Here is a 22,165-nt window from a genome sequence, read left to right as displayed (position 1 = left end):
GCGGGAGATAGGGAGGCCCTTGGTCCTTAGAGCTAGAGTGACTGCTTTCCATACTGTCCCGTTCTCTCGCTCCACTTGGCCGTTACCCCGGGGGTTGTAGCTGGTGGTACGGCTCGTGGCGATCCCCCTGGACAGCATGTACTGGCGTAGCTCTTCACTCATGAAGAACGCCCCCCTAACCGTATGGATGTAGCTCGGCATACCGAACAGGCAGAACAGGCTGTTGAGGCATTTAATGACCGTGGCGCTGGTCATGTCTGGGCAGGGGAAGGCGAATGGGAACCGGGAGTATTCGTCCACAATGTTCAGGAAGTAAACATTGCGGTCGATGGACGGGAGGGGGCCCTTGAAATCTAAGCTGAGCCGCTCAAAGGGCCATGTAGCTTTGATTAAGTGGGCTCTATCTGGGCGGTAGAACCGAAGCTTGCACTCAGCGCAAGTGCGGCAGTTCCTGGTCAGGGACCGAACTTCCTCAATCGAGTAGGGTAAGTTACGGGACTTTATGAAGTGGAACAGCCGCGTGACCCCTGGGTGGCAGAGGTCGTTGTGGAGGGTCTGTAGCCGATCCCCGGTGGCGCTGGCACACATCCCTCGTGAGAGGGCGTCAGGGGATTCGTTAAGGGCCCCTGGCCGGTAAATGATGTCGTACTCGAAGGTGGAGAGCTCGATCCGCCACCTAAGAATCTTATCATTTTTAATCTTCCCCCTCTGTTTATTATTGAACATAAACGCTACCGACCGCTGGTCGGTAAGTAGGGTGAAGCGTTTGCCGGCTAGGTAGTGGCGCCAGTGGCGCACTGCCTCCACGATGGCTTGGGCCTCCTTTTCCACGGAGGAGTGTCTGATCTCGGGCCCTTGGAGGGTCCTCGAGAAGAAAGCTACGGGCCGCCCCGCCTGGTTGAGGGTGGCCGCCAAGGCGAAGTCAGACGCATCACTTTCCACTTGAAATGGAGTGTTCTCGTCCACTGCTTGTAGCGTGGCCCGCTCAATATCCTGCTTAATGCTTTTGAAGGCGGCGTGGGCCTCAGCAGAGAGCGGGAAAGAGGATGCTTTCAAGAGGGGGCGGGCTTTGTCGGAGTAGTTGGGGACCCATTGGGAATAATAAGAAAATAACCCCAGGCACCTTTTCAGGGCTTTGGGAGTGTTGGGCAGGGGCAGCTCCCGTAGGGGGCGCAATCGGTCGGGGTCTGGTCCGATTTCCCCATTCTCCACCACGCTGCCTAGTATGCAGAGGCGCGTGGTGTTGTAAACGCACTTGTCCTCGTTGTAGGTGAGGTTGAGTTTTTGTGCGGTTTTCAGGAACCTCTCGAGGTTCGAGTCGTGATCCTGCTGGTTGTGACCGCAGATGGTGACGTTGTCGAGATAGGGGAAGGTTGCCTGCAAGTGGTGGTCATCGACCATGCGGTCCATCTCCCTCTGGAAGACCGAGACCCCATTCGTCACCCCAAAGGGGACTCTGAGGAATTGGTAGAGGCGTCCGTTCGCCTCGAAGGCGGTGTACGGGCGGTCCTCTGGTCTGATAGGGAGCTGGTGGTACGCTGACTTGAGGTCGATGGTGGAGAACACCCGGTATTGGGCGATTTGGTTCACCATTTCTGATATGCGGGGTAGCGGGTAGGCGTCTAGTAGGGTGTACCTGTTGATCGTTTGACTATAGTCGATCACCATCCGTTTCTTCTCGCTACCCCTTACCACTACCACTTGGGCGCGCCACGGGCTGTTGCTGCATTCAATAATGCGCTCTTTCAGGAGCCTGTCTACCTCGGTCGCGATAAACCGCCTGTCCTCCCAGCTGTACCTCCTGCTTTTGGTCGCTATTGGCCGGCAGTTAGGGGTAAGGTTCGCGAATAGCGAAGGCGGCTTTACCTTCAGGGTAGCCAGACCGCACACTGTGAGGGGCGGCTGGGACCCACCGTACTTGAGCGTGATGCTTTGGTGGTTGCACTGGAAATCCAGGCCCAAGATCACGCTCGCACATAGGTTCTTCATGATTAATACTTTAAAATTATCATATACAGTTCCGTTAACGCACAATTGTACCGTGCAGTAACCCAGAATGGTCGATGTCTGGGTTTTGTCAGCCATAGAGATGGTACCCTGAGTAGGGACCACCTTTAGGGAGAGTTGTTGTGCCAGTTCTGGGTGGATAAAGCTCTCCGTGCTTCCACTGTCAATTAAGCATTTAACCCGGCACCCGTTTACCTCGATGTCCACCATTGATCTGGATAGCGGGTGCGGCCTGGTCTGGTCCACTGTGACCGATGCCACTGTAGGGCTCTGATCGATACAAGATGGCGTCCACGCTGTCTGCTCACAAGATGGCGGACCCCACGAGGTCGGGCAAGATGGCGTCCAAGATGGCCGCTCCCACGGCGCACACGCGGCGGTGGCGGGTTTTCCGGCGGTTGGTTTTCCGGCGGGGTTCCCTCTGCACACCTTCCCGAAGTGCCCCTTCTTACCGCACTTAAAGCAGGTGGTGCCTTTCGCCGGGCACAGGTTTCTGGTGTGCTTTGGCTGCCCGCAGAAGTAGCAGTTGGGTCCCTGACGCGTCGCGGCTGTCGTAGGGCTTCTGGGGGGAGAGCGGGGCCCAGCCGGTGTCGGGCTGTCGGGCGGGGAAGATGCCTTCCAAGATGGCGGCGCCCTCGGTGCACACGTGGCGGCGTGGACGGCGCGGGCTGAAGAGTAGGCGTCCGAGTTTCTCTGGGCCACATCCAGGGATCGCGCGGTGTCCGCAGCCTGTTTCAGGTCCAACCCCGTTTTTTCCAGCAGTCTTTGCCGGATGTAAGTGGAGCTGAGGCCTGTGATGAAGGCATCGCGAACAAGCTCGTCAGTGTACACTGCGGCTTTTACATCTCGGCACTTGCAGTCTTTGCCAAGCATTTTCAGGGTGCTTAGGAACTCCTCCACCGATTCCCCAGGTCGCTGTGCGCGGGTGGCGAGCAGGTGCCTAACATACACCTCATTCGTAGGCTGCTGGTAATGCGCCTTTAAGATGTCGCAGGCAGCCAGGTACGTCTCGGCGTCTTGGATGAGGGGGTAAACCCGGTGGCTTACCCAATTCCGCAGAATTCCGAGTCTCATCCTTGCAGCGTCCGTAGCGTCTTTGACGGCTGCGGAATTGTCCAGGAAGAATTCCATACACTCAAACCAGTGTCCGAAGCGTGCTGATGCGTCCGGAGCATGTTGATCCAAATCCAAACGTTCGGGTTTCAGGAGTTGATCCATAGTGTTGAAAAATAAGTTAATAAAATTGATGTGCCTCAATAATTCTGAGACTCGAAGGTAGCAGAACAAAACAAGGCTTTTATTAACTTAGAACGAAACACGTAAGCGAGAGAGATGTCGTCCTTCTGGAGACTGGGGCTAGACTGAAGCTAGCTTACAAACGGGGCCAGGTATGGGCGGAGCCCTACACACAGCACATTCCAGTATACAATACAGCACATTCCAGTACACAATACAATGAGGTCTGGGGGAAGGGAAATGACACTGAAACCGATCTCAGTCACAGGCAGTGATGAATGGAAATATTTCATCACAGGAACATGTTGGCGTTGTACTTTCTCTATTTCCTTTCTGAAAGACTCCCACTGCTCTGATGTGGATTTTCCTACAAGTAGCTGATCCCAGTCCACTTTGGCCAGATCCTGCCTTATCATATTAAAATCGGCCTTCCCCCAATTTAGAACCTGTATTTCCGGTCCATCTTTGTCCTTTTCCATGACTACCTTAAATCTCACCGAATTATGGTCACTGTCACCAAAATGCTCTCCTACTAACCCTTCTACCAATTGCCCAGCTACATTCCCTAGAATTAGGTCTAGTACTGCTCCCTCTCTTGTAGGACTTTCTACATGCTGGCTCAAAAAGCTCTCCTGGATGCACTTTAAGAATTCTGCACCCTCTAAGCCTTTCACACTCTGACTATCCCAGTTAATATTGGGGAAGTTGAAATCCCCTACTATTATTACCCTATTATTTCTACACTTCTCTGAGATTTGCCTACATACAGGAAACTCTCGATTTACCGGCACCTAAATAACCGGAAATCTCTGTTAACCGGCAAAATTCAGGAGTAGGTTCAGGTAAGTTTTACTTCATATTAGTGGCCGTTCCTGGACCTGTGGCTGTGTAATCGGGGTTCCTGCACTTGTTGCTAAGCAACAGGGACGCTTGGTCTGTGGCCAGGATTCCTGCAGCTATTGCTAAGCAACAGGGAAGCCTGGATTTGTTGCTGTGTACGGAGCTCTCGTACCTTTTAACTATACCTCTCTGTAATCCGGACTTTTTGATAAACCGGCACCACGTCGGTCCCTTCGGTGCAGGATAAAAAAGAGTTTCCTGTATCTGTTCCTCTATCTCCCCCGGAACATGGAAGAGATAAAAGAACTGAGCCCTGGGCAATCCCAGTTGATGGAAAAAGGATGGGTTATCTTTGTGTTATGGGTTATAGCACAGATAGACTGATTTGAGAGGAAGTTAAATAGCCATGAACGTTACTTTAGTGAAAAACCATATAATGCACAGTCAGAGCTGGTTAAAGGCTTTAGAGATGTCTACGGTGATGAAAAATGAATCACTAAAGTGTTCAAGTGCAGAGTTCCAGATAAGCATACTGTAGGCAAGAAGGTCGTCAGTGGAATTGTCATGCTGAAAACTATATTGGCCATTAGGGATTACAGCAAACTTTAAACTTTAGAATGTACAATTTCTCTGTGCCTACCATGTGAACTGTTGGTGCTTTGTATATGGGCAGTCTCAGTTTTCCATATAGAAATTTTGCTTTATATGCAGTGTCTTGTAAATCACTATCTAACTATTTCTGTTCACTGTGCACACTACCATGCTTGTCATAGGAATTCTCTCCATTTACCATGTGAACTATATCCTTACCACAGTTTGGTGTAGTCGTCCTCCAAAGAATAAAATTTATAATTCGAATTCTGGAATAAATGCAAAGTTAAAACATTATCTTTAGATGCTCAGGTTGGTCTTCAATTGTTCAGCAGACTTTGTAATACTGATTCATTTCTGTACAGAAAATCACAATCAGATTGTGTGAATTAAAGAGGAAGTAACCCCCTTTCACTCTTTCAATTATGGCCCAATAAGATGATGCTCTGTGCCCATAGTGCTAGTGCACATTGGATGCAGGCAACCCTATCAGACACTAAACCCTGTGCATCTCCATTGTGTATTGCATGCCATAATGCAGTAGGGAAGTGCTTGTGGCATAGATAATGCAGTATCACCGCATCAACAGCACTACAGTAACTCAGTGCCCAAATTAAACAGGCGCTGGAGGGTGGATTGGACGTCAGCCATGTTGAGTCCTCTTTCTTAAAGGGAAATATATTTTAAAGATGTAATATGCAGCAATATTTTAGAGGAACGCTGAAGAACCAATTACCCTAACATAATTGAGCACGGTGGCATAGTGGTTAGCACTGTTGCCTCACAGCGCCAGGGACCCGGGTTCGAATCCGGCCTCGGGTGACTGTCTGTGTGGAGTTTGCACATTCTCCCCGTGTTTGCGTGGGTTTCCTCCGGGTGCTCCGGTTTCCTCCCACAGTCCAAAGATGTGCGGGTTAGGTTGATTGGCTATGATAAATTGACCCTTAGTGTTAGGGGGATTAAATACGTGGGGTTACGGGGATAGGGTGGGATATGTGTTGGTGTAGGGGTTACGGGGATTGGGTGGGATATGTGTCGGTGCAGGCTCGATGGGCCGAAATGGCCTCTATCTGCACTGTGGGGTTTCTGTGATTTCTGTGAATTAGGTTAGATATAACAATTGAAGAGGGGAAACAGTTAAAAAGAAAGCAAATTTCTTCAAGATAAAAAGGGAAGTAGCACAGATAAACCAGAAAAGTTGGCAGATAAGATAGTGGACAAACAATGGAAAAAAAGTTAAAACAGGAGATCATTATGGTATCGACTAGACATATCAGCACAAGTAAAGCGGTGCAGGAATTCCTTAGATGAGTAGAGAAATTAAAATGTAAATGGAATTTCAAGAAAAAGAGATGCATGACAAATTCAAAAAACAAATGAAATATAAAAAAAACAGAAGCTAAAAGATTAGAAAGGTTAAAAGGGAATGAAGAAAGGCTGTCAGGGAACATCAAGGAGAATATTAAAGGATGTTATAGACATATAAGAAGTTAAAGAATAATTAAAGAAAGAGTACAGTTCAATAGAGACAAAAACGGAAATCTTCTCCCAGAGTATGATGGAATAGTGGAGATATTAAGGGGGGGGGAATTTTTCCAGGGTTCCCGCGGTTCTTCCACCGAAGCTACGGAGAACAATTGGGAGAATGCGATTGGCAATTCTCCCCCTAAATGAGTCCTGTACTTTGCCATGGTTTTCACAGAAGAGTGTGACAGTGGGAATGAAAGGGTACAAAAGGAAATGGTAGAGCAATACAATAGAACAGGTATCAATAAGGTCTGAAAAATTTGGTGGAACTCAAAGCAGAAAAGGACTGGGCCCTGAACGCATGCATCCTAGAAAGTTGAGGGAAACAGAGGAAGAGAGGATATAGCAGAGGCTTTGCCCACAATCTTTCAAACATCCTCGGATATTGAAGTTGTACCAGTGGACTCGAGGGCTGTCAAAGTAAAAGAAGGGAGAAAGGGACAAACTGGGAAACTATAAACCAATCAGCCTACTATCAGTAGTAGGTAAGCTTCCAGAGGCCATAATATAGGACAAAATCAATACTCAGTTAGAAAAACATAGGCCAATTGCAGGCAGTCGGCATGGATTTGTTAAAGGCAAGTTATGGCTAAAAAAATTGATAGCGTTCTTGTTATGTCCGTGTACCTTAATGTTGTGTCCTTCAATAATCAGACAACAGACTGCAGGGAATGATTCAACAGGTGTTTACTGAATGAGGGTTACTCTAGAACCAACTGTACAGATCACTACTCAGGGTTTATATACAGGTGTGGTCACTGCCTGTACTACAGTATACAGGAGCTGTAAAAAGTAGTTCTCTCCCTTAAGGTATGTATACATTACATACATTACAATTCCTCCCCTTTTAGATTAACAGTACCATAATACTCATTTAACAATTAACATTTTTAATACACAATGTTATATGAAAATAGTCCATTCATATATTCAGTCTCTGGGGAGGCTTCCTGGTTCTTTCTGGATAACGCCTTTCCCGAGTGTCTCGCTCTTGGTGCGGAGGCGATTCTAGCACCCTGTCGTCAGTTGATTCATCAGCTTCCAATGCTATTGTTTCTGAGGTAGATGCGACCTGTATGTCGGGTTCCTCACCAGGTATGTATGGCCGAGACATGGGGTTGACTCGTTCCTGTGACTCTAGGATCTGGTCAGCATGGCGTCTCACAATGTTCTCCCCAACATCCACCGTGTACATTAGTGGCCCCTGCCGTGTGCATATCGTTCCGGGTTGCCATTTCTCTGTTCGGTAGTCGCGGGCCAAGACTGGTTGCCCTACATTGAAGCTCCTTGTTGGCTTCTCATTGATGTGCTGGAATTGCTTACTCTCAACATCTCTTCGTACATTTGGTCTGAGCAAATCCAGACGAGATCTCAACCTTCGGTTAAAGAACATCATGGCCGGGGCCTGGTTGGTGACTGCATGTGTCGCATTTCTGTAGGCTAACAGGAAATTGTCCACCTTATGCTGCAGTGGAATGTCATCATCACACATGGCCTTTACTGCTTTTTTAAAGGTTTGTACGAACCTCTCAGCCAATCCATTTGTGGCTGGATGATACGGGGCGGATGTGTAATGCCTTACCCCATTCCTTTTCATAAATCTTCGAAACTCCTCGGACACAAACTGTGGTCCGTTATCAGAGCAAATCTGCTCTGGCAAGCCGTTCCTGGCAAAAATGGTCCGTAGGACTGCAATAGTTTTCTCCGTGGTGGTGGAGGACATTTTGATCACCTCAGGCCATTTTGAGTGCGCATCCACGGCTATTAAAAACATTGAGTCCATGAAGGGACCAGCAAAATCAATATGCACCCATTGCCATGGAGATGAGGGCCACTCCCATGGGTGTAGAGGGGCATGTGGTGGTGCATTTTGGACCTTCTGGCATCCTGAGCAGCTCTTTGTCAGGTCCTCGATTTGCTGATCGATCCCCGGCCACCACACATAAGCCCTAGCAAAGCTTTTCATTTTCACCCCTCCCAGATGACCTTCGTGAAGCTCATTGAGCACTCTCTCCCTTAACATGGGTGGAATTACCACTCGGGATCCACACATCAAGGTTCCCTGGCATACTGACAGCTGTTCTCTTCTGGATGAGAATGCTGGCAACAGTGAGTCGCCATTTGCTGGCCATCCCTTCACCGTCAAATCATATACCCGAGACAGTGTCGGGTCATTTCGGGTCTCCTTCTCTATACCAGCGTTAGTTACTGGCAAGCATTCAATTATAGTCGAATGAAATATTTCGACAGGATCCACTGCTGGTGCTTCCTCCGCAGTAGGCAGTGGCAGGCGTGATAGCCCATCAGCGTTTCCATGCTGTTTCTTGCCCTTATACTCGATTTCATATTGGTGCGCCCCTAGAAAAAGGGACCATCTTTGTAGCCGTTGCGCAGTCATCACCGGAACGCCCTTCTTTGGATTAAAGATAGAGACAAGTGGTTGGTGGTCAGTCAGCAAGGTGAACTTCTGCCCGTGCAGATAGTGATTGAACTTTTTCACTCCCCACACTAGGCTGAGGGCCTCCCTGTCAATCTGGGCGTAGTTACGCTCGGCTGAGGTTAGTGATCGTGACGCAAAGGCTATTGGCCTCTCTGAGCCGTCTGAGAATTTGTGCGACAGCACCGCTCCAATGCCGTAGGGTGATGCATCACATGCCAACCGAATTGGTAATGCCGGGTTGTAATGGGCCAATACCTTTTTCGATGTGATTAGTGTTTTGCTCTTCTGGAAAGCTCGTCTACATTCGTCACTCCACTTCCATGGCACCCCAGTTTGCAGTAGGGTGTTCAGTGGGTGTAGTATTGTAGACAAATTTGGCAAGAACATATGGTAGTAGTTTACCAGCCCGAGGAACGACCTCAGTTGTGACAGATTTTCCGGTGCTGGAGCCTTGACTACTGCCTCAATCTTCTCTGGGGACTTATGTAACCCCTCTTTATCGATAACGTAGCCACAATATGAGATCTGTTTTCTAAAAAACTCGCATTTGGGGCAGTTAGCTCGGAGCCCATATTCCTGCAATCTAGTGAGCACCTGCTCCAGGTTGGCAAGGTGATCACTGTCATTTTCGCCCGTGACCAGGATGTCGTCCAAATAACACTGGGTCCCTGGGATCCCTTGTGGGACTTGTTTCATTGCCCTCTGCAAAATAGCCGGAGCTGATGCTACCCCGAATACCAGCCGGTTGTATTGGTAGAGACCTTTATGGGTGTTGATTGTGAGGTATTTTTTTGATGCTTCTTCTACCTCCATTTGCAGATACGCCTGGGCCAGATCAATCTTAGTGAAGCGTTTCCCTCCAGATAGCGAGGCGAAAATATCTTCAATCCGCGGAAGTGGATATTGTACGGTGTGAAGGACCGGGTTCACTGTTACCTTAAAGTCCCCACAGATGCGAACCTTCCTTGGTTCCCCAGGCGTGCTGCTCAACGACTTTTTCATCACAGGGACGATGGGTGTAGCCCACTCGCTCCAGTCTACCTTGGACAGTACACCTGAACGTTCCAGACTCTCCAGCTCTGCTTCGATGGCTGGGCGGATCGCATAAGGTACCGGTCTGGCCTTAAAAAATTTTGGGCTTGCGTTTTCTTCAATTTTAATCATCGCTGTCATGCCTTTTAGTGTTCCGAGTCCTTGCTGGAACACTTCTTTCGCGTCAGTTAGGATCTTTGACAGTCGCCCAGGTGTGACGTCGTCATCCTTTTTGTCAGCCACAGTCAGTGCCTGTATGGAATGCCAATCTAGCTGTATCTTCCGGATCCATTCACGTCCTAGTAGTGGTGGTCCTCCATCTGGCAATACATATAGGTCCATTTTTGGTGTTTCCTTGCCATTATATATAACGTTCACCCTTATTTTTCCTTTGGGGTAGACTTTTTGCCCCGTGTATGTCTTCAAGACAATCTTTGTATCTCTCAAGGGTATATGTGAGAATAGCCGCTTGTAGTCCCTTCGGTTTATGACTGTTAGGGCTGATCCTGTGTCCAATTCCATTTTCACTTGGACTCCTGCTATCTTGAGCGTGACCCAGATAGTTTGGTGATCCTCCATTTTGATCACATTATGTAGTTTCAGACAACCCAGCTCCTTGTTTCCGGAGTCTGTATCACTCTTCCGTTCGTCTGAACTACTCTCCGTCACCTTATGTACCTTCTTGTACTTCTCCTGTGGAGATTTCTTGCTGCTGGTTTTCTTTCCCGACCTGCAGACTCTTGCTATGTGTCCTACTTTTCCACACTGTCTGCACACTTTGTCCTTGAACCAGCAATCATTATGGTCGTGTGTTGTTCTGCCGCAGCGATAGCACTTCACTGTTCCGTATGACATTTCATTTGTGCCATATTCTTGCGGTCTCCGTTGTATCTCTGCAGCGCCCCATGCTGCTGCTTCGTGGGATACTGCCATGCTGAAAGCCTTGTCCAGCGTAAGATCCTTTTCTGATAGAAGCCGTTTCTGGGTTCCTTCACTTTGAAGCCCACACACAAACTTGTCCCTTAAAGTATCTGCTAGTCCCGTTCCAAACTGGCAGTGTTTCGATAGCTTGCGCAGTTCCGTTAAATACTCAGCATTACTTTCATCTTTATGCTGGTTCCTTTTGTGAAACTTAAATCTTTCTGCTATCAGCAGCGGTGTGGGGTTTAAGTGGTCCTGTAGGATTGACAGTATGTTTTCAAAATCCTTTTCTACTGGCTTCTCTGGGGTTACTAGGTTTCGTAGTAAGCCATACGTTTTTGCACCCATTGAATTCAACAATACCAGCGCTTTCTTGTCATCTGGCACTTCATTCGCCTTGCAGTATACTTCTATGCGTTCGACATATGTCGTCCAATCTTCGACTTCATTGTCGAATGCTGTGATACTGCCACTCTTCGGCATTTTTGGGTGTGGTTAGACTGGCTTAAAATGGCATCTCCCGCGCTTTCCTTTCTTCCCCGCTGCGGCTTAAAATGGCGTCTCCCGCGCTGCTGCCAACGTCGCTCTCGGCGGTCCTCATGGCAAATGGCGACGCCCTGTGGGTTTCGTGCGCTGCTCCTGCGCTGCTGCCAACGCCGCTCTCTGCGGTCCTCGTGGCAATGGCAGCGCCTCGCGTTTTCCTGCGCGCCACTCTCCCCCGTTGACGCTGCTCGGCCCTTGAATACCGGCTGCGCTCTGCTCTCTCTCGTCTCTCTCCCCCGTTGACGCCACTCGGTCCTGAACACTGGCTGCGCCCTGTGCGCTCTGCCCTCTCTCTCTCCCCCGTCGACGCTGCTCGGCCTTTTTCTGTGCCGCTCGGTCGGGCTCTACCCGTCGCTGTCCGGGAAGGGTCTGCGCAGTACCTGTTGCCAGCCCGTTTCGCTGGACCACCGTGACTGGAAAGCCAAGCCTGGCTCTCGACAGCCTCCCCTGCGATGCTCAAATCTCCGCTGGATGACTGGGCGGTTGCCCGTGGTCGACGCCCGTGCTTCTGGACTCGGCCTTCTTCCACTGTTCTCCAGGAGCGAATCCCTGGGAGGTGATGCAGAGTTGCAGGTAGGTTCGAATCTGCCTCGTCGCCAATGTTATGTCCGTGTATCTTAATGTTGTGTCCTTCAATAATCAGACAACAGACTGCAGGGAACGATTCAACAGTGGGAATGAAAGGGTACAAAAGGAAATGATAGAGCAATGCAATAGAACAGGTATCAATAAGGACTGAAAAATTTGGTGGAACTCAAAGCAGAAAAGGACTGGGCCCTGAACGCATGCATCCTAGAAAGCTGAGGGAAACAGAGGAAGAGAGGGTATAGCAGAGGCTTTGCCCACAATCTTTCAAACATCCTCGGATATTGAAGTTGTACCAGTGGACTCGAGGGCTGTCAAAGTAAAAGAAGGGAGAAAGGGACAAACTGGGAAACTATAAACCAATCAGCCTACTATCAGTAGTAGGTAAGCTTCCAGAGGCCATAATACAGGACAAAATCAATACTCAGTTAGAAAAACATAGGCCAATTGCAGGCAGTCGGCATGGATTTGTTAAAGGCAAGTTATGGCTAAAAAAATTGATAGCGTTCTTGTTATGTCCGTGTATCTTAATGTTGTGTCCTTCAATAATCAGACAACAGACTGCAGGGAACGATTCAACAGGTGTTTACTGAATGAGGGTTACTCTAGAACCAACTGTACAGATCACTACTCAGGGTTTATATACAGGTGTGGTCACGGCCGGTACTACAGTATACAGGAGCTGTAAAAAGTAGTTCTCTCCCTTAAGGTATATATACATTACATACATTACAGTTCTTAAGGAAATAACAGTATATTAATTAAGGAAACACAGTGAATGTTGTTTATATGGATTTCAAAAAGGTGTTTCATAAAATTCTACATAGAAGACCTGCTTCTAAAATTAAAGTGCAAACTTTATAGGGAATTTAGCTGTAGGGATAATTGGCTAAAGGACAGAAACAGATAGTAGTGATTAATGGGTGCCAGACTGGAGGTATAAACAGTGGCATCCCCCATGAATCAGTATTAGGATCACTTCTCTTCTCAAAAGATATACAAATGATTTGAACTTGGGTATAGGAGGTGCAAGGTCATATGACACAAAAATAGAGAACATTGTTTTTATATTGTGAAGAGTTTATATTGTGCCAGCAACTAGGCAGTTAGGCAGGTTAGTAGATTGGGTAGATACATTTTGGGTGAAAAGTAATATGGAGAAATGTGTAGTGATAAATTTAGGGAGGAAGAATATGGAGAGGAAATATACATTAAATGGTAGAACTTTAAAGGAAATAGATGAGCAGAGAGACTTAGGGGTTCAGATACAAAAATCTTGAAAAATGTAAGGACAAGTTGAAAGAGCTGTAAAAAAAGCATATTGGATCCTGGGGTGTACATGACAAATGGAAACAGGTAAAGCTATACAAATCATTTGTTAGATAGTAGTTAGAATATTAAGACTGATTCTGTGATAAGGAGCTTCCAGCAAAGGGCATCGTTCATACAGCCCCATAGCCCATGATTTTTCAGTCCACTGAAGTTGATGGATGGAAAATCACTAGCTGTGGACCCTCAATTTAATGACTTGTGCTCCCTGCGAGAGTGTTGCTCCACACTAAATGCGCCTGTTGGGGGCGACCTAATTGGAGGTGGAATCAGCGGCGGCGGTACTTAAAACAGCAGGAGACCAGGCAGTGCGGACCTAATTGGAGGCGGTATCAGCGGCGGCGGTAATTAAAACAGCAGGAGACCAGGCAGCGCGGACCTAATTGGAGGTGGAATCAGAGGCGGCGGTAATTAAAACAGCGGGAGACCAGGCAGTGCGGACCTAATTGGAGGCGGTATCAGCGGCGGCAGTAATTAAAACAGCGGGAGACCAGGCAGTGCGGACCTAATTGGAGGCGGTATCAGCGGCGGCGATAATTGAAAAAGCGGGAGACCAGGCAGCGCGGACCTAATTGGAGGCGGTATCAGAGGCGGCGGTAATTAAAACAGCGGGAGACCAGGCAGCGCGGACCTAATTGGAGGCGGTATCAGCGGCGGCGGTAATTAAAACAGCAGGAGACCAGGCAGCGCGGACCTAATTGGAGGCGGTATCAGAGGCGGCGGTAATTAAAACAGCAGGAGACCAGGCAGCGCGGACCTAATTGGAGGTGGAATCAGAGGCGGCGGTAATTAAAACAGCAGGAGACCAGGCAGCGCGGACCTAATTGTAGGCGGTATCAGCGGCGGCGGTAATTAAAACAGCGGGAGACCAGGCAGCGCGGACCTAATTGTAGGCGGTATCAGCGGCGGCGGTAATTAAAACAGCGGGAGACCAGGCAGCGCGGACCTAATTGGAGGTGGAGAGGCGGCGGTAATTAAAACAGCGGGAGACCAGGCAGCGCAGACCTAATTGGAGGCAGTATCAGAGGCGGCGGTAATTAAAACAGCGGGAGACCAGGCAGCGCGGACCTAATTGGAGGCGGAATCAGAGGCGGCGGTAATTAAAACAGCGGGAGACCAGGCAGCGCAGACCTAATTGGAGGCGGTATCAGAGGCGGCGGTAATTAAAACAGCGGGAGACCAGGCAGCGCGGACCTAATTGGAGGCGGAATCAGCGGCGGCGGTAATTAAAACAGCGGGAGACCAGGCAGCGCAGACCTAATTGGAGGCGGAATCAGAGGCGGCGGTAATTAAAACAGCGGGAGACCAGGCAGCGCGGACCTAATTGGAGGCGGTATCAGAGGCGGCGGTAATTAAAACAGCGGGAGACCAGGCAGCGCAGACCTAATTGGAGGCGGAATCAGAGGCGGCGGTAATTAAAACAGCGGGAGAGCAGGCAGCGCGGACCTAATTGGAGGCGGTATCAGAGGCGGCGGTAATTAAAACAGCGGGAGACCAGGCAGCGCGGACCTAATTGGAGGTGGAATCAGAGGCGGCGGTAATTAAAACAGCGGGAGACCAGGCAGCGCAGACCTAATTGGAGGCGGTATCAGAGGCGGCGGTAATTAAAACAGCGGGAGACCAGGCAGCGCAGACCTAATTGGAGGCGGTATCAGAGGCGGCAGAACCTTCGTTGAATTCTAAAAAACAAGGAGTGACATCACAGGACAGCAGGTAGGTGATTGGTTGGTGAGTATTAAGGTTTTTTTCTCTCTCATTTCTCTCTAACCTAGGACAGTGATTTAAACTAGGTGCGGGAAACTTTATTACATTTATAGCTTAACTAGTTAAACTAATTAATATAACTATAAATAATCGCTGAATAAAGAGTTTAACTAATTGTCCGCACAGAGTGGGATTAAACGGAGTGTTTTATTTTGAAAGAGTGGAAATTTGGAGAAGAGGAGGAAGGAATTGCTGCTTTTTGCCTACACTACTTGTAGTGCTTTGTGTTATAGGTAGATCAGTACCCTTAACTTAAGCTAGATCAAGTAAGTAGTCAAGAAACTACACTGTATACAAAGTTACCTAATTACAAATTTAATTAAATTTAATTAAATAAAACAAGGTCATATAGGGATGGCAGTACAGGTGGTGTGTCGCAACTGCAGCGTGTGGGAGTTTGTGGAGAGTATTGTGATCCTGGACAACCACGTTTGCAGTAAGTGCCTGCATCTTGAGGAACTTCAGCTCAGAATTTTTGAGCTGGAGTCTGAGGTGCAGACATTGCGGGGCATCAGAGATGGGGAGAGTTACCAGGACACTTTGATCCAGGAGCAGTCACACCCCTTAGGTTAGATAGTGGTACAGGTCTGGTTAGTGGTCAGGGATAGGAGGGTGTGACTGCAACTCAGGCAGGTAAGGGGACCCAAGGTGCCGTATTGGAGGAGCCTCAGCCTTTGCCCTTGTCCAACAGGTATGAGGTTCTTGCTGCCTGTGTGGATGAGAGAAAAGCCTGCAGGATGGATGAGCAAGCTGACCATGGCACCATGGAGCAGGAGGAGGGAGTGAAAGGGAATGTAGTTGTGGTAGGGGACAGTATAGTTAGGGGGCTAGGTACTGGTCTCTGCAGCCGTGACGGAGAGTTCCGAAGGTTGTGTTGCCTGCCCGGTGCCAGGGTTAAAGACATCTCCTCGCGGCTGGAGAAGAACTTGGAGTGGGAGGGGGAGGATCCAGTTGTTGTGGTCCACGTAGGAACCAACAACATAGGTAGAACTAGGAATGAGGTTCAGCTGAGGGAGTTTGGGAGTTTGATGGGAACCTGAGAGTGGATTCAGAAGGGAGAGAAGCAAAGCTGGAAATGGAAGGCAGAAAATTAGTAAGCGAGTTTGGTAGGCAGAGGAAACAAAGGCTAGAAAATAGACAAGAAGGGAGTTTGGCAGTGCCAAATGGTATATACTTCAGCGCAGGAGTCTAGGGAATAAAGCAGATGAGCTGAGGGCACAGATAGACATGTGGGAGTATGATGTTATAGCTGTTACTGAGACATAGCTGAAAGAAGGGCAGGAATGGCAGCTCAACATTCCTGGTTACAGGGTTTTCAGACAAGATAGAGAGGGGGTTAAAAAAGGAGATGGGGTCGCGATATTGATTAAAGAATAAATTACAGCTGTGAGGATGGAGGTTATCTTAGAAGGATCATCAAATGAGGCCATATGGGTTGAACTGAAAAACAAAAAAGGGGCAATCACATTGCTGGGAGTGTACTATAGACCTCCAATCAGTCAGAGGGAGATAGAAGAGCAAATATGTAGGCAAATTTCTGAGACATGCAAAAATAGGGCAGTAATAGTAGCAGATTTCAACTTCCCTAATATTAACTGGGATAAAATTAGTGTGAAAGACATAGAGGGAGCAGAATTCTTAAAATGCATTCAGGAGAACTTTTTTAGTCAGTACGTAGCAAGCCAACAAGAGAGGGGGCGGTTCTGGACTTTTAAAAAATTTGTTTATGGGATGTGGGCGTCGCTGGCAAGGCCAGCATTTATTGCCCAACCCTAATTTCCCTTGAGAAGGTGGTGGTGAGCTGCCTTCTTGAACCGCTGCAGTTTGTGTGGTGAAGGTGCTCCCACAGTGCTGTTAGGTAGGGAGTTCCAGGGTTTTGACCCAGTGACTATGAAGGATCAGTGATATACTTCTAAGTCAGGATGGTGTGTGACTTAGAGGGGAACTTGGAGGTGGTGGTGTTCCCATGTGCCTGCTGCCCTTGTCTTTCTAGGTGGAAGAGATCGCAGGTTTGGGAGGTGCTGCCGAAGAAGCCTTGGCGTTTTGCTGCAGTGCATCTTGTAGATGGTACACTGCAGCCACGGTACACCAGTGGTGGAGGGAGTGATTGTTTAAGATGGTGGATGGGGTGCCAATCAAGCGGGTTGCTTTGTCCTGGATGGTGTCGAGCTTCTTGAGTGTTGTTGGAGCTGCACTCATCCAGGCAAGTGGAGAGTATTCCATCACACTCCTTACTTGTGCCTTGTAGATGGTGGAAAGGCTTTGGGGAGTCAGGTGAGACACTCGCCGCAGAATACCTAGCCTCTGACCTGCTCTTGTTGTCACAGTATTTATGTGGTTGGTCCAGTTAAGTTTCTAGTCAATGGTGACCCCCAGGATGTTGATGGAGGAGGATTCAGCAATTCTAATGCCGTTGAATGTCAAGGGGTGGTGGTTAGACTCTTGCTTGTTGGAGATAGTCATTGCCTGGCACTTCTGTGGCATGCATGTTACCTGCCACTTATCAGCTCAAGCCTGAACATCATCCAGGTCTTGTTGCATGCGGGCATGGACTGCTTCATTATCTGAGGAGTTGTGAATGGCACTGAACACTGTGCAGTCATCTGCGAACATCCCCATTTCTGACCTTATGTTGGAGGGAAAGTCATTGATAAAGCAGCTGAAGTTGGTTGGGTCTAGGACACTGCCCTAAGGAACTCCTGCAGCGATGTCCTGGGGCTGTAATGATTGACCTTCAACCACCACAACCTAGTTTTAGGGAATGAAGCTGGGCAGGTGGAAAGGGTATCAGTGGGAGAGCATATTGGTGGTAGTGATCATAATTCAGTTAGATTTAGGGTAGTTATTGAAAAGGACAAGGATGGACCAGGAATTCATGTTCTCAATTGGAGAAAAACTAATTTTACTAAGCTGAGAGGTAATTTAGCCAAAGTGGACTGGAGACAGATTATTAAACAAAATTAGGGCTCATGGGATTGGGGTAATATACTAGCATGGATTGAGGATTGGTTAACGGACAGAAAACAGAGCGTAGGAATAAACAGGTCATTTTCGGGTTGGCAGGCTGTAACTAGTGGGGTACCGCAAGGATCAGTGCTTGGGCATCAGCTATTCACAATCTACATCAATGATTTGGATGAGGGGACCAAATGTAATATATCCAAGTTTGCTGATGATACAAAGCTGGATGGGAATGTAAGTTGTGAGGAGGATGCAAGGAGGCTTCAAGGGGATATAGATAGGTTAAGCGAGTGGGCAAGAACATGGCAAATGGAATATAATGTGGAGAAATGTGAAGTTATCCACTTTGGTAGGAAAAATAGAAAAGCAGAGTATTTTTTAAATGGTGAGAGATTGGGAAATGTTGGTGTTCAGAGGGACCTGGGTGTCCTTGTACAAGAATCACTGAAAGTTAGCATGCAGGTACAGCATTGTCCTATGAGGAGAGATTGAGTAGACTAGGCCTATATTCTCTAGAGTTTAGAAGAATGAGAGGTGATCTCATTGAAACATACAAAATTCTTACAGGGCTTGACAGGGTAGACGCAGGGAGGATGTTTCCCCTTGCTGGGGAGTCTCGAACCAGGGGTCACAGTCTTAGAATAAGAGGTCAGCCATTTAGGATTGAGATGAGGAGAAATTTCTTCAGAGTGTGGTGAATCTTTAGAATTCTCTACGAGAGGGCTGTGGAGGCTCAGTCGTTGAGTATATTCAAGACAGAGATCGATAGATTTTTGAATATTAAGGGAATCAAGGGATATGGGGAGAGTGCAGGAAAGTGGAGATGAGGTAAAAGATCAGCCATGATCTTATTGAATGGCAGAGCAGGCTCGAAGGGCCAAATGGCCTACTCCTGCTCCTATTTCTTATGAACATGGAATCAGCCCTACTTTGTCCAGTTTTGGGAGGAAGGATATCAAGGCCATGGAAACAGTACAGCAGAGGTGTACTAAGATGATAACAGGCTTTATGAGATGAGACTAAAGAAATAGGAGGTCTTTTCATTGGAGCAGAGAAGATTGAGGAGATCTGGGGATAAATGTTTTGAATCTGCATCACTAGTAAGGTACCTCATGTATCATCAATGTGCATCAGAAAATTGTCGTTCTGCTGCCCGTGATTTTCCAATAAGCACTGGTGGCAGGCAGATGCGCAAGAGGTTAGATTTGGAGGAGCGCAGAGATCTCAGAGGGTTGTAGGGCCAGAGGTCACAGAGATAGGGAGGTTAAAGGATATATTGGGTGATTTTTTTTTTACACAGAATGTTGTCAGTCTATGGAAAGCCCTACCAGAAACAGTAGTGGAAGCAAAATTCATAATTGCTTTTTAAAGGAAAGTGGATAAATATTTGAAAAAGGGTATGGGCAAACACCAGGCAAATGAAGTGGGAAGATCTTTCAGAGAACCAGTACAAGTGTGGTGGGCTAAATGGTTGACTATGCTGTAACAGTCTATTATTCTATAAATATTCCCACCATGGTCCAAATAAATACATACATAGAATCATAGAAACTTACAGCACAAAAGGAAGCCATTCGGCCTGTCGTGCCTGTGCTGGCTCTTTGAAACAGCAGTTGTGCTTGGTCCCACATCCCCGCTTTTTGCCCGTAACCCTGTAAGTTCCTCATCCTCAAGTACCTGTCCAACTTTTAAAATTATTTATGAAATCAGCTTCCACCACCTAGAGGGTTCTGAATGAAAAAAAATTCACCACATCTCCCCTCTAGATCTTTTGCCAGTGATTTTAAACAATAACATAATGTCCATTGCACCAGCCATGGAACATGTTGGGTGCTGTGCTACTCCAGCAAGCCTACAGACTCTTTTGTGCATTTTTAGTCCCATTTAACTGGCCGCATCTCTTTAAATATCAGCTGCAATGTAATTTTCTATTCCCTCATTATACTAGCTTTCTGTGCAACACCAAAGCTTAGGATAATTAAGCAAATGAACTGGCCCCAGAAAATGGTGGGCAGTCAGCTCACTGTGCTTTTGGCTAGCTTTGTGCTAGCAACTAGCTGTTCACAGTTCAGCACTTGTGTTCATTTTGCTGATATACATCAGAGATGCACTGAATTCTACAAGAAAACTGTCTATGTATTACCACCAGAGACTGGATCCTGGAATTACTGTTAGCAATTATAAAACTAATTACAAATGAAGGTCATTCAGCTTTTCCACCTCATCTTTGCATAGAGATCTATTATCACTCCACTATCAGCACATCATCCAATTATCTCTTAAACAATTCCAGTGGTTTTGCCTCCACTACACTACTCAGATCATTTCAAGTAGTAATCACTTTCTGTGAAGAAGTGCTTCCTGATGTCTGTCCTAAACTTACCTATATCCGCTTTTTCAGCAGTTATGGTTTTACTTGAAATATTACCGAGAATTAATCTTTTCTATTCCATTTAATATTTTATACACCTCTACAACGTTTCCTTCTTTCAAGGCTTACGAGTCCAGGTTTTCTAACCTTTTCCCATAACTTGGTCCTCTGGCATTAGGGATCAGCTTATCGACCAGCTCTGCACCACTGATCAGAATTGTGTATAAATGTAATCCATTCTCAGTGTAGTGGAGGGTGGCATCCCCAATGAGTTAATTTGCACTCAGTTCCATGTGTGCACTGAGTTCTTTCATTCATACTTAAGGGAATGGAGGGGTTTTCCAGTGACCATTTCTCAACTGTATATATAGATGGGGAAGAAAAGTGTTCACTGACACAAATACATGTGTAGGTTGGGAATGCCCATACAATAGCACAAGCGATTTGAGTAGTTCTTCGGGAATCCTTCCATTCTGGACTAAGTAAACCCTTTGAAACCCTCTGCCAAATCTGGAGTTGATTTATGCATCAGGCAACTGAGACCCTAAAAGACAGTGAAGGTTCCCAATGGCATAGTCTACATTCAATATCATTTATATGTGATGTGTATGGAGAGGAAGGATATTCAAATTTACATTTGGGGGATGGGAGTCACCAGTGATGACAACTCCATTTTTGAATCTATAGTGGCCTACTGAACTCAACATGGCAGAACAAACATACTCAATTCCATGTCAAGGGGAGGTGGACAGATATCTTTGGTAACTTACTAAATATATAATCAAATTAAATGTACCACACTTGGATAACAATGATACCTGGTTGAATTTGAGATTGTATCTAGTCCAGTATTACTGCAAGTTCTCTCAGCAATATCTAGAAGTTGTATGTATTTTTCAAACATCTCGACAGGGGCTTGAATTCCAAAGAACAAATTGAAGTCATCTTCTTTTTTCTGGGGAGAAAAGAATCTTGATTTTTATGATTTTAGTTTCAAATTAGCCCATTAATATATCTCAGCATTATCAACTTTCTTATTCTCAAGCACTGTACCAACCCACTTTAAACCTCCATCATCACCACTCTCCTTAAAAGCTCAACATCTGCTCTACTATGTTTCTAAGCTACTGCTTAATGTTAACCTCTGCTTCTTATACAAGCTCCTCAAACACGTAGTTGCTACTCAACTGCATGCTCACTTCTCTCACCAGTCGTTATTCAAGTCCCTCCAATCCAGTTGCCTGCTCATCCTTTCTGCTATTTTGGAAAATGTTGACCACTCCATCCTCCTCCCTAGTCCGCCTCCATTGCATTGATCTGTTATGGTACTATTTCTATCTGGCCAAATATATTCACCACATCTCCTTAAATAGTTTCTCGTCCTAAGCTACATGGTTACCTCCAGCATACTCAAAGGGCAACCCTTGGTACCCCTCAATAATATTATCTGCCAGTACACAGTTGCTTCCACATTAATGTCACAATATCCAACTCCACTTCTCTGCCACCACTTTCAACCTAATGATTCAATAATATAATGCTAGTTGCCCATTGTGCTGATGTGTGTTGAGCGCTGGTGAGCATATGCACCAGTAATGCATAGTGCACCGCAATGCAGTAGGAAAGTGCCTGTAGCATGGACAGCCTGTGCACCATGCATCAGCTCGCCTCATTGACGTCCTACAGGTATGGTGTAGAGGTTCCTGCAACTACAGACACTAAATAAATTGCTGTTGTGGCTGCCTCCATTTGCATACATTTTGCCATGCCTAGAGTCATTTGAGTAGGGCAGATGGGTAATATGGAATATAAGAACATAAGAAATAGGAGCTGGAATAGGCCATTTGGCCCTTCGAGTCTGCTCTGTCATTCAACAAGATCATGGCTCGTCTTCTACCTCAACTCCACCTTCCCGCACTATCCCCATATCCCTTTATTCAACCTCTGTCTTGAATAAACTCAACAACTGAGCTTCCACAGCTCTCTGAGGTAGAGAATTCCAAAGATTCACAACCCTT

The 22,165-nt window shown here is 47.0% G+C and overlaps 1 pseudogene across 1 annotated transcript in view; it reads right to left on the bottom strand.

Moving 5' to 3' along the window:
• Nucleotides 1–22,165, bottom strand: part of LOC147106660 (anoctamin-9-like) — a 244,948-nt pseudogene that overhangs the window by 192,856 nt on the left and 29,927 nt on the right. Inside the window, exons 5-6 of the transcript XR_015081081.1 lie at nt 20,966–21,102; nt 4,894–4,943 (exon numbers count right to left, since the gene is read on the bottom strand). The product of XR_015081081.1 is annotated as an anoctamin-9-like (transcript). The remainder of the gene's footprint in view (nt 1–4,893; nt 4,944–20,965; nt 21,103–22,165) is intronic.

Source organism: Somniosus microcephalus, chromosome 15 (assembly GCF_052327205.1).
Source record: "Somniosus microcephalus isolate GS21.2 chromosome 15, FLI_Smic_1.0, whole genome shotgun sequence".
Taxonomy (NCBI): domain Eukaryota; kingdom Metazoa; phylum Chordata; class Chondrichthyes; order Squaliformes; family Somniosidae; genus Somniosus; species Somniosus microcephalus.
Note: the sequence above shows the minus strand (reverse complement) of the source record. Positions and strands in the feature narration are given on the sequence as shown.